At 38.1% G+C, this 11,507-nt stretch overlaps 1 pseudogene; it reads right to left on the bottom strand.

Moving 5' to 3' along the window:
* Nucleotides 1-219: 219 nt before the first annotated feature.
* LOC101328174 (olfactory receptor 9I1-like) lies at nt 220-10,546 on the bottom strand (annotated as a pseudogene).
* Between the last annotated feature and the right edge of the window lie 961 nt (nt 10,547-11,507).

The raw sequence follows: 11,507 nt of genomic DNA, 5'->3' as shown, positions 1-11,507 counted from the left end.
TTTTTAAAAATTTATTAAAAAAACAAAACATAATGGTACAAAAAGGTTGAAAGTTAAAGAATGGAAAAAGATATACTATGCAAATATAAACCAAAAGGAAATTATATAATAACAGATACAGTAGACTTGAAAGCAAAAGTTTTACTAGAAATAAACAAGGGCACTTCATATCAACAAGACCAATTTACCAGGAAGTTTTAAATTTGTAGGCACTTAACTTCAAGTTATATAGAGCAACAGAGCTACAAGGAGAAAATAGACAAATTCACTATCATAATAGGAGATTTAACATACTGATGTCATTCACTGATAGAGGATACCTCTTTCAGAATCAGTAGATCCCCCCAAAAATATTAGTAAGAATATAAAAAACTTAAATAACGTGAGCAGCAAATTTGATTCAACAAGCAGATATATAGTCACTATACTCCAAAACTTTAAATTACAAATTATTTTCAAGCACACTTGGAACAGTTTTAAAACTGACCATATTGTGCTATAAGGCAAATTTAAACAAATTTCAAAGTATTAAAATTATACAAAGTGTGTTTCTTGACTTGTAGTTAAGCTACAAATCAGTAACAAAAAAGTAACTAGAAGTTATGAAATACACTACTTCTAAGTAATTCCCCAAAAAACAAATGACAATTGGAGTTAGAAAATAATTTGAACTGAATGACAGTAAAAATATTACATACCAAAATGTGGATATGACTAAAGCTGTGCTTACAGGAAAAAGTATAGTCTATTTTTTTCAAGGTAAAAGTAGTGTTTTTTTTAATTGCACACATCTATAAACCTAATAAATAGGTTTTCTCTCCTTTTTTTTATACAGCAGGTTCTTATTAGTCATCCATTTTATACACATAAGTGTATACATGTCAATCCCAATCGCCCAGTTCATCACACCACCACCACCACCACCCTGCCGCTTTCCCCCCTTGGTGTCCATATGTTTGTTCTCTACACCTGTGTCTCAATTTCTGCCCTGCAAACCGGTTCATCTGTACCATTTTTCTAGGTTCCACATATATGCATTAATATACGATATTTGTTTTTCTCTTTCTGACTTACTTCACTCTGTATGACAGTCTCTAGATCCATCCATGTCTCAACAAATGACCCAATTTCATTCCTTTTTATGGCTGAGTAATATTCCATTGTATATATGTACCACACCTTCTTTATCCATTTGTCTGTCGATGGGCATTTAGGTTGCTTCCATGACCTGGCTATTGTAAATAGTGCTGCAATAAACACTGGGGTGCATGTGTCTTTTTGAATTGTGGTTTTCTCTGGGTATATGCCCAGTAGTGGGATTGCTGGATCATATGGTAATTCTATTTTTAGTTTTTTAAGGAACCTCCATACTGTTCTCCATAGTGGCTGTATCAGCTTACATTCCCACCAACAGTGCAAGACGGTTCCATTTTCTCCACACCCTCTCCAGCATTTGTTGTTTGTAGATGTTCTGATGAAGCCCATTCTAACTGGTGTGTAGAACAATGCAAATCATTGTAGTTTTGATTTGCATTTCTCTAATAATTAGTGATGTTGAGCAGCTTTTCATGTGCTTCTTGGCCATCTGTATGCCTTCTTTGGAGAAATGTCTATTTAGGTCTTCTGCCCATTTTTGGATTGGGTTGCTTGTTTCTTAAATATTGAGCTCCATGGGCTGTTTATATATTTTAGAGATTAATCCTTTGTCCATTGATTCATTTGCAAATATTTTCTCCCATTCTGAGGGTTGTCTTTTCATCTTGTTTATGGTTTCCTTTGCTGTGCAAAAGCTTTGAAGTTTCATTAGGTCCCATTTGTTTATTTTTGTTTTTATTTCCATTACTCTAGGAGGTGGATCAAAAAAGATCTTGCTGTGATTTATGTCAAAGAGTGTTCTTCCTATGTTTTCCTCTAAGAGTTTTATAGTGTCCGATCTTACATTTAGGTCTCGAATCCATTTTGAGTTTATTTTTGTGTATGGTGTTAGGGAGTGTTCTAATTTCATTCTTTTACATGTAGCTGTCCAGTTTTCCCAGCACCACTTATTGAAGAGCCTGTCTTTTCTCCACTGTATATCCTTGCCTCCTTTGTCATAGATTAGTTGACCATAGGTGTGTGGGTTTATCTCTGGGCTTTCTATCTTGTTCCATTGATCTATGTTTCTGTTTTTATGCCAGTACCATATTGTCTTGATTACTGCAGCTTTGTAGTATAGTCTGAAGTCAGGGAGTCTGATTCCTCCAGTTCCGTTTTTTTCCCTCAACACTGCTTTGGCTATTTGGGGTCTTTTGTGTCTCCATACAAATTTTAAGATTTTTTGTTCTAGTTCCGTAAAAAATGCCTTTGGTAATTTGATAGGGATTGCATTGAATCTGTAGATTGCTTTGGGTAGTATAGTCATTTTCACAATATTGATTCTTCCAATCCAAGAACATGGTATATCTCTCCATCTGTTGGTATCATCTTTAATTTCTTTCATCAGTGTCTTATAATTTTCTTCATATAGTCCTTTTGTCTCCTTAGGTAGGTTTATTCCTAGGTATTTTATTCTTTTTGTTGCAATGGTAAATGGGAGTGTTTCCTTAATTTCTCTTTCAGATGCTTCATCATTAGTGTATAGGAGTGTAGGAGATTTCTGTGCATTAATTTTTTTATCCTACAACTTTACCAAATTCATTGATTAGCTCTAGAAGTTTTCTGGTGGCATCTTTATGATTCTCTATGTATAGTATCATGTCATCTGCAAACAGTGACAGTTTTACTTCTTCTTTTCCAGTTTGTATTCCTTTGATTTCTTTTTCTTCTCTGATTGCCGAGGCTAGGACTTCCAAAACTATGCTGAATAATGGTGGTGAGAGTGGACATCTTTGTCTTGTTCCTGATCTTAGGGGAAATGCTTTCAGTTTCTCACCATTGAGAATGCTGTCTGCTGTGGGTTTCTCATATATGGCCTTTATTATGTTGAGGTAGGTTCCCTCTATGTCCACTTTCTGGAGAGTTTTCATCACAAATGGGTGTTGAATTTTGTCAAAAACTTTTTCTGCATGTACTGAAAGGATCATATGGTTTTTATTCTTCAATTTGTTAATATGGTGGATCACATTGATTGATTTGTATACTGAAGAATCCTTGCATCCCTGGGATAAATCCCACTTGATCATGGTATATAATCCTTTTAATGTGTTGTTGGATTCTGTTTGCTAGTATTTTGTTGAGGATTTTTGCATCTTTATTCATCAGTGATAGTGGTCTGTAATTTTCTTTTTTTTGTAGTATCTTTGTCAGGTTTTGGTATCAGGGTGATGGTGGCCTCACAGAATGAGTGTGGGAGTGTTCCTTCCTCCACAATTTTTTGGAAGAGTTTGAGAAGGATGGGTGTTAGCGCTTCTCTAAATGTTTGATAGAATTCACCTGTGAAGCCATCTGGTCCTGGACTTTTGTTCGTTGGAAGATTTTTAATCACAGTTTCAATTTCACTGCTTGTGATTGGTCTGTTTATATTTTCTATTTCTTCCTGGTTCAGCCTCAGAAGGTTATGCTTTTCTAAGAATTTTTCCATTTCTTCCAGGTTTTCCATTTTATTGGCATATATTTGCTTGTAGTAACCTCTCATAATCCTTTGCATTCCTGCAGTGTCAGTTTTTACTTCTCCTTTTTCACTTCTAATTCTATTGATTTGAGTCTTCTCCCTTTTTTTCTTGATAACTCTGGCTAATTGTTTATCAAATTTATTTATCTTCTCCAAGAACCATCTTTTAGTTTTATTGATCTTTGCTGTTGTTTCCTTCATTTCTTTTTCATTTATTTCTGATCTGATCTTTATGATTTCTTTCCTCCTGCTAACTTTGGGGGTTTTTTTTGTTGTTCTTCTTCTTCCTCTAGTTGCTTTAGGTGTAAGGTTAGGTTGTTTATTTGAGATTTTTCTTGTTTCTTGAGGTAGGATTGTATTGCTATAAACTTCCCTCTTAGAACTGCTTTTGCTGCATCCCATAGGTTTGGTTTGTCGTGTTTTCATTGTCATTTGTTTCTAGGTATTTTTTGATTTTCTCTTTGATTTCTTCAGTGATTTCTTGGTTATTAAGTAGTGTATTGTTTACCCTCCATGTGTTTGGTTTTTTTACAGATTTTTTCCTGTAATTGATATCTAGTCTCATAGCATTGTGGTCGGAAATGATACTTGATACAGTTTCAATTTTCTTAAATTTACCAAGGCTTGGTTTGTGACCCAAGATATGATCTATCCTGGAAAATGTTCCATGAGCACTTTAGAAGAAAGTGTATTTTGTGGTTTTGGATGGAATATCCTATAAATATCAATTAAGTAATCTTGTCTAATGTGTCATTTAAAGTTTGTGTTTCCTTATTTATTTTCATTTTGGATGATCTGTCCATTGGTGAAAGTGGGGTGTTAAAGTTCCCTACTATTTTTGTGTTACTGTCAATTTCCCCTTTTATGGCTGTTAGTATTTGCCTTATGTATTGAGGTGCTCCTATGTTGGGTGCATAAATATTTACAATTGTTATATCTTCTTCTCGGATCGATCCCTTGATCATTATGTAGTGTCCTTCTTTGTCTCTTCTAATAGTCTTTATGTTAAAGTCTATTTTGTCTGATATGAGAATTGCTACTGCAGCTTTCTTTTGATTTTCATTTGCATGGAATATATTTTTCCATCCCCTCACTTTCAGTCAGTTTGTGTCCCTAGGTGTGAAGTGAGTCTCTTGTAGGCAGCATATATACAGGTCTTGTTTTTGTATCCTTTCAGCCAGTCTATGTCTTTTGGTTGGAGCAATTAATCCATTTACATTTAAGGTAATTATCTATATGTATGTTCCTATTACCATTTTCTTAATTGTTTTGGGTTTGTTATGGTAGGTTTTTTCCTTCTCTTGTGTTTCATGCCTAGAGAAGCTCCTTTAGCATTTGTTGTAAAGCTGGTTTGGTGGTTCTGAATTCTCTTAATTTTTGCTTGTCTGTAAAGGTTTTATTTTCTCCATCAAATCTGAATGAGATCCTTGCTAGGTAGAGTAATCTTGGTTGTAGGTTTTTCCCTTTCATCACTTTAAATATGTCTTGCCACTCCCTTCCGGCTTGCAGCATTTCTGCTGAAAGATCAGCTATTAACCTTATGGGGATTTCCTTGTTGTTATTTGTTGTTTTTCCCTTACTGCTTTTAATATTTTTTCTTTGTAGTTAATTTCTGATAGTTTGATTAATATGTGTCTTGGCACCTTTCTCCTTGGACTTATCCTGTATGGGACTCTCTGTGATTCCTGGACTTGATTGACTCTTTCCTTTCCCATATTAGGGAAGTTCTCAACTATAATCTCTTCAAATATTTTCTCAGTCCCTTTCTTTTTCTCTTCTGCTGGGACCCCTATAATTTGAATGTTGGTGCATTTAATGTTGTCCCAGAGGTCTCTAATCCTGTTCTCAATTCTTTTCATTCTTTTTTCTTTATTCTGCTTTGCAGTGGTTATTTCCACTATTTTATCTTCCAGGTCACTTATCCGTTCTTTTGCCTCAGTTATTCTGCTATTGATCCTTTCTAGAGAATTTTTTATTTCATTTATTGTGTTGTTCATCATTTTTTGTTTGCTCTTTAGTTCTTCTAGGTCCTTGTTAAACGTTTTTTATATTTTCTTTGTTCTATTTCCAAGATTTTGGATCATCTTTACTATCATTACTCTGAATTCTTTTTCAGGTAGACTGCCTATTTCCTCTTCATTTGTTTGGTCTGGTGGGTTTTTACCTTGCTCCTTCATCTGCTGTGTGTTTCTCTGTCTTCTCATTTTGCTTACCTTACTGTGTTTGGGGTCTCCTTTTCACAGGCTGCAGGTTTGTAGTTCCCGTTGTTTGTGGTGTCTGTCCCCAGTGGCTAAGGTTGATTCAGGGGATTGTGTAGGCTTCCTGATGAGGGGTCTAGTTCCTGTTTTCTGATGGATGAGGCTGGATTTTTCTTTCGGGGGGCAGGACCACTTCTGGTGGTGTTTTTTGGGGTGTCTGTGACCTTATGATTTTAGGCAGCCTCTCTGCTAACGTGCGTGATCGTGTTCCTATCTTGCTAGCTGTTTGGCATGGTGTCCAGCACTGTGGCTTGCTGGTTGTTGAGTGGAGCTGGGTCTTGGCGTTGAGATGGAGATCTCTGGGAGAGCTTTCACCTTTTGATATTACGTGAAGCTGGGAGGTCTCTGGTGGACCAATGTCCTGAACTCAGTTCTCCCACCTCAGAGGCTCAGGCGTGACACCCAGCCTGAGCACCAAGACCCTATCAGCCACACAGTCAAATTTGCCTCTCTAGGTGAACTTCAGCAATTCACTTAAGCTCTCTGGGACTCCATTTCCTCACCTGTAAATATCTGAGTTACAGAAACACAACTGGAGAGTCATGGTTTACTCCCATTCCACAGTCTTTCCCATGGTTAAAATCAGCAAGGGTCTAATGAGGTCTTAGGGAAGCCTTCAGCCAAACAGAAAACCTGCTACTGTTGGAGGGTCTCCTGCAGAGGCAGGGCATGGCTGTGGCTGACCACGGAGACAATGACACAGGCAGCAGAAATTCTGGGAAGTACTCCTTGTCGTGAGCCTTCACGGAGTTCCTCTAGTGTATACTTTAAAATTTGCTAAGACAGTAGATCTTATCTTAAGTGTTCTTATCACAAAATAATAATCATCATAATAATAATAAATAAAGAGGGTGGTAGGAAACTTCTGAAGGTAATGGATCTGTTTATAGCATAGCAAGAGATTTATGATGAGGTATTGACCCACATGATTTCTTTTATGGAGGCCAAGAATTCCCACAATCAGGAAACCTAGGAAAGAGCGGTGTAGTCCAGGGCTCAAGAACCAGGGCACTTGACGGTGTAAATCCCAGTCCAAGTTCAGAAGAAAACTGCTGTTCCAGTTCAAGCAGTCAGGCAGAGGAGAAAGAATGAATTCCCCTTTCCTCTGCCTTTTGTTCTATTCAAGCCCTCAAGCTTGGATGGTGCCCACGCACACTGGGGAGGGCAACCTGCTTTACTGAACAGATGCTTATCAGATGCTTATCTCATCTGGAAGCATCCTCACACCCAGAAATAATGTTTAGCCAAATATCTGGCTCCCCATGACCCAATCAGATTAGCACATAAAATCAACCCTCCTAGGATCCCATTTTCTAAAAGATTATGTATAGAATGAGGCCTGTCACTGAGATAAGTGAAAATTCCTGGCACAGAGCCTGCCACACATTAGGTAATTAATGAATGTTTTCATTCATTTATTAATATATGTAAGCGGAAATTCAACATAAATGCCATTTCCTCTGCTGCCTTCTCTCATCGCCAGAAGATGGTCCCCTAAAACACACTAAAACTTCATTTTATTTTTATTCACTTGGTGCATCCCTTAAGCAATTGTTTATACATCAAATACTGTATCAAAGGGCATTCATTTATAGGCAAAGTTTGTTGCCACTCACCAAGTAGAAGGGTTGAGAAGTGTGAGGCAGTTCCCACCACAAATAAAATAGCACACTCACTGTCTAGTGTTTTCCCCATTTATTTATTTTTTAAGTAGAAGGTTTTTCCTGACTTAAAAGAATTCCTCCAAGGGATGCAAGAACTCCTCTAAGGGAGGATTTCTTCAGCCCATTAACACAGCCTGGCATATAGTAGGAGTCACTGAAAATGTGTTGCCCTCTTAAGAAGAAGTAGTTGTTGGCTATTTTGATGAACAGACACAGGGTGAATACCTGAATGTATCTTAGTTAAGTGCTCAATTCAGGGAATTAAAGGTATACCAATGAAAAAGTATACCAAAATGGATGTCTCCAAAAGTATATTTCCCCAATTTCACCGTTTTTCCAAGAATCAGTCCTCTACCAATAGCATGGTCATACACCTACCTGTTAGCTTTCTCTCGCCTAATATTTGTTCTACAATGAAGCATACAGTATTGTGTGGCACTCAAACACCTTGCCTTGGGATACACCATTTGTTGTTTCTTAGGTGAAGTGGACCTCTTTCCCTCCATCTCCACCACCAAGAATCCCTGTTCCGCCATCACACTGCAGTCAAAGGGATCTTCTTAAAATTCAGATACAATCATTTCATCCCTTGCTCTTGGAGTGAAGCCCACAAGTCCCTAAATGAGCCTGCAAGGTTCTCTGTGACCTGGTTTCTCTTGAATTCACCAGCTGCCTTTCACACTAATCCTCTCACTCCTTATGCTGCAGCCACTCTGGCTTCTCAGTTCCTCAAGGCATCCTGTTTCCCAGACCCTTTCATTTGCACCTCTTTCTATCTGGAATGGTGTCCCCATCCCATGATTATGACATATTTACTCTTTAAGCCTCAGTTTAAATGTTAGTTCCTTAAGGAAGGCTTTCCTGACCACACCAAACTAGGTCAGAACCCTACCATACAGGATAACAATACCCTGTGTGGTTCTTTTTTCCACTTACCAAAATCATACAAAGAAATCAATTAGCTATGTAATGGTTCAATATTTGTCTATGCCCCAGGTTCTAATCTCCATAAAGGAGGAACCGTGTCTATCTTACTTATTGCTATATTCCTGAGCCTAGTGTTATTTCTGATACATAGTTGATCATCAGTAAATATTTGCTGAATTGATGAATAAGATTGTGGAATCTCCATGGAGTTTTTTCCCAAGTATTATTTCTAGCAGATGTGAAGGTCATTAAAAGGTGGAGGTCAGATTCATAGTCATCTGTCTTCGGGTAAAGTAAATGTCCTACAGGAGATGGAAGTAGATAGTGGTTTTCATTACTGAAGAATAGAAAGTAACTTGAGTTAACTGAGGCAGGTGGTCCATGAACAATGCTTCAGAAATAAAACAGAGATTCTGACCTTTGGTGATCAAGATATATTTCAAAAGTTATATATCGGGCTCACTTCAGCCCTACGTCAAGATCAAACTGTTTTCAATAATTAATGCAAATCATTATACCTTTCTTTCATTCTACAGTGTCTTGGTCCTCTACGTTATCTCGGGAAATAAACTAACTTTTTCTACTTGAACATTTCCTAGTTCATATCTCCTTTTCCTCTATTTTTTCTTCCTCTCTTTAGCTACTTGTATTTTCCATTACAAATACCTAAATTATATACGATTGAATGTTGAGGAAAGTTTTCTTTGGTCAAGGCTGATTTCTACCCCACTACCCACAACCAAAGAAGGTGACTGTGCTTACTATGTAAGCAATAAGCTATTGTTTTGTAATTATTCAAGATACAAATATTAGCTTAGTGGGAAAAAAAATGTAGCTGAGAAAACACTAAACAATATCCAGGACAGGTCAGAAAAATGAATGTTACATTTTATAGCATGTTATTATTTATAAAACCCTTTGCCATTCCATCTCTCTTGATCCTGGCTTTAATCATAGCAAGGCAATTTTTCCTGATGTGATAACTGAGGAAGGGAATATCTGGCTCAAAGTCATAGAGCTAATAAAGAAATCCCTGGAAACTAAATCTACATTTTTTTGCCTCAGTATGATTTTGTAATTATGAGATCTGGTTCCTGGGTTAAGAGGACAAGCCAAAAGCCCAAGGGATGATTTGCAGGAACTTCTGAATTGATGGAGCTCAAGTCTTACTCTACTTGGGAAACCCTCATCCTGTTGAGAAGTCTCTTCAGAGCCTCCTTCACTTCCTTGTTCCTCAGGCTGTAAATCATCGGGTTCAGCATAGGGATGACCACAGTGTAAAATACTGATGCAATCTTGTCGTCCCCAAGGGATTTTCCCATGTTACCTTTCACGTATATGAATATCAGTGTCCCAAAGAAAAGAGCCACTGCAGTTATGTGAGAAGCACAGGTATAGAAAGGCTTGGCTTTGCCACCAGCTGAACAAATCTTCAGAATAGCCCGAATGATGAACAGGTAGGATATAAAAATCACTGAAACGCTGGTTGTAATGACCAAGAAAGCTAAGAGGTAGATCACCCGTTCTCGTGGTCTGGTCTCACTACAGGCAAGCTTCAGCAGAGGTGGGAGGTCACAAAAGAAGAAATCCATATGGTTGGACTTACAGAAGGAGATGGAGAAGGTACACCCAGTGGGGATCACAGAATTGACCCATGGCACCATCATATGCCCTAGCCACCAGCCGCAGGCGGGTCTGAGGTGGCATGGCAGTGGCATAGAGGAGAGGGTTACACACGGCCACACAGAGGTCATAGGTCATCACGGCCGAAAGGAAACATTCAGTACTAGCACAGAGTGTGAAAAAGAAGAACTGGGTGGTACAGCGCTCAAAGGTGATGACCATCTTATCAGTACCCAAGGTCTCCAGCAACTGAGGGACAATAACAGAAGAGTAGCAAATGTCCAGGAAGGAAAGATGGCTGAGGAAGAAGTACATGGAGGTCTGGAGGCGACGGTCACTCTGAATCAGCACTATCATCCCCAGGTTACCTCCTATGGTGATGAGATAAAGGACCAGAAACACAAAGAAGAGACCCGTCTGCAGCTCTGCCCACAGCTGGAGCCCCATCAAATGAATTCTGTCACCACAGTGCCATTTTCTGCCATGAATCCTAAATTGCCCACTGAAATAAAAAAATTAAATCCCATTGAAGATAAAATAAGGTGAGCATGGCTTGATTTGATCATTTTCAGTAATGATAATAATCTTTGAGATTTGTAACTCATTTTACATTTTTTACAAACTTTATTGCATTTGATCTTTCAGAGATCCTTGGAAGCACATATTGTTAATCCCACTTTTGAGAGAAGAATATGAGGGTCAAAGAGGTAAAGTGACTAGTGCATGATTTCATAGTAAAGAGGCAAAGCCAGAGCTAGAACTCAGATCCTTAGACATTTTCTAGCTTCTTACAGGTGGCAAATTGGAAACCTTCATCAGTGTCACTGAAAAGCCAGAAAATACCACTTTGTTGGAGAAAACCTAATGGTATAGAACTAAGGACATGGGCTTTGATATCAGACCAAGGTTCCCATCCCTTGAGACCTTGGGCAAGTTGATTCAACTTTCTGAACCTCAGTCTTCTTGTTGGCTTAATGAGAATGTCAATGCCAATGTCACAATATTACTGTGAAGGACATCACTTATATACTGTACCTAACACTTGGTCCAATTCACACACTTAGAATTATTTTTTTCTAAATTCTGCAATAATGTAACATGCTTCTAGGTTCATGCATACTCTGGAATCTTCTTATCTCCAAGTCCACAGCCCCCTGGAGTCCCAATATCAACTCTTTCTTTGTGGTTGTTTTGATGTGCACGTGAACCCAATGGGCTTGGATACAAGACAGAGCTGTGAAGAGCAAGCACTGTTGGAACTTCTACAGCCTGTTGCCTGCCAAGTGTCTTCTTCCTCTCTCTTTCTGCCAAGCAACATGGCCTGGTTTCCAGGTTCACTTATTCCAAAGGAACAGTCCCATTATTTTAAAATGCCAGATCATTATCAGTCAGTAAGAGTCATGAATCAAGCCATTCCAGAATTAGCCGACAAAGCTCCTTAAGAGA

Source organism: Tursiops truncatus, chromosome 8 (genome assembly GCF_011762595.2).
Source record: "Tursiops truncatus isolate mTurTru1 chromosome 8, mTurTru1.mat.Y, whole genome shotgun sequence".
Classification (NCBI taxonomy): Eukaryota; Metazoa; Chordata; class Mammalia; order Artiodactyla; family Delphinidae; genus Tursiops; species Tursiops truncatus.
This window is presented reverse-complemented; position numbering and strand designations above follow the sequence as displayed.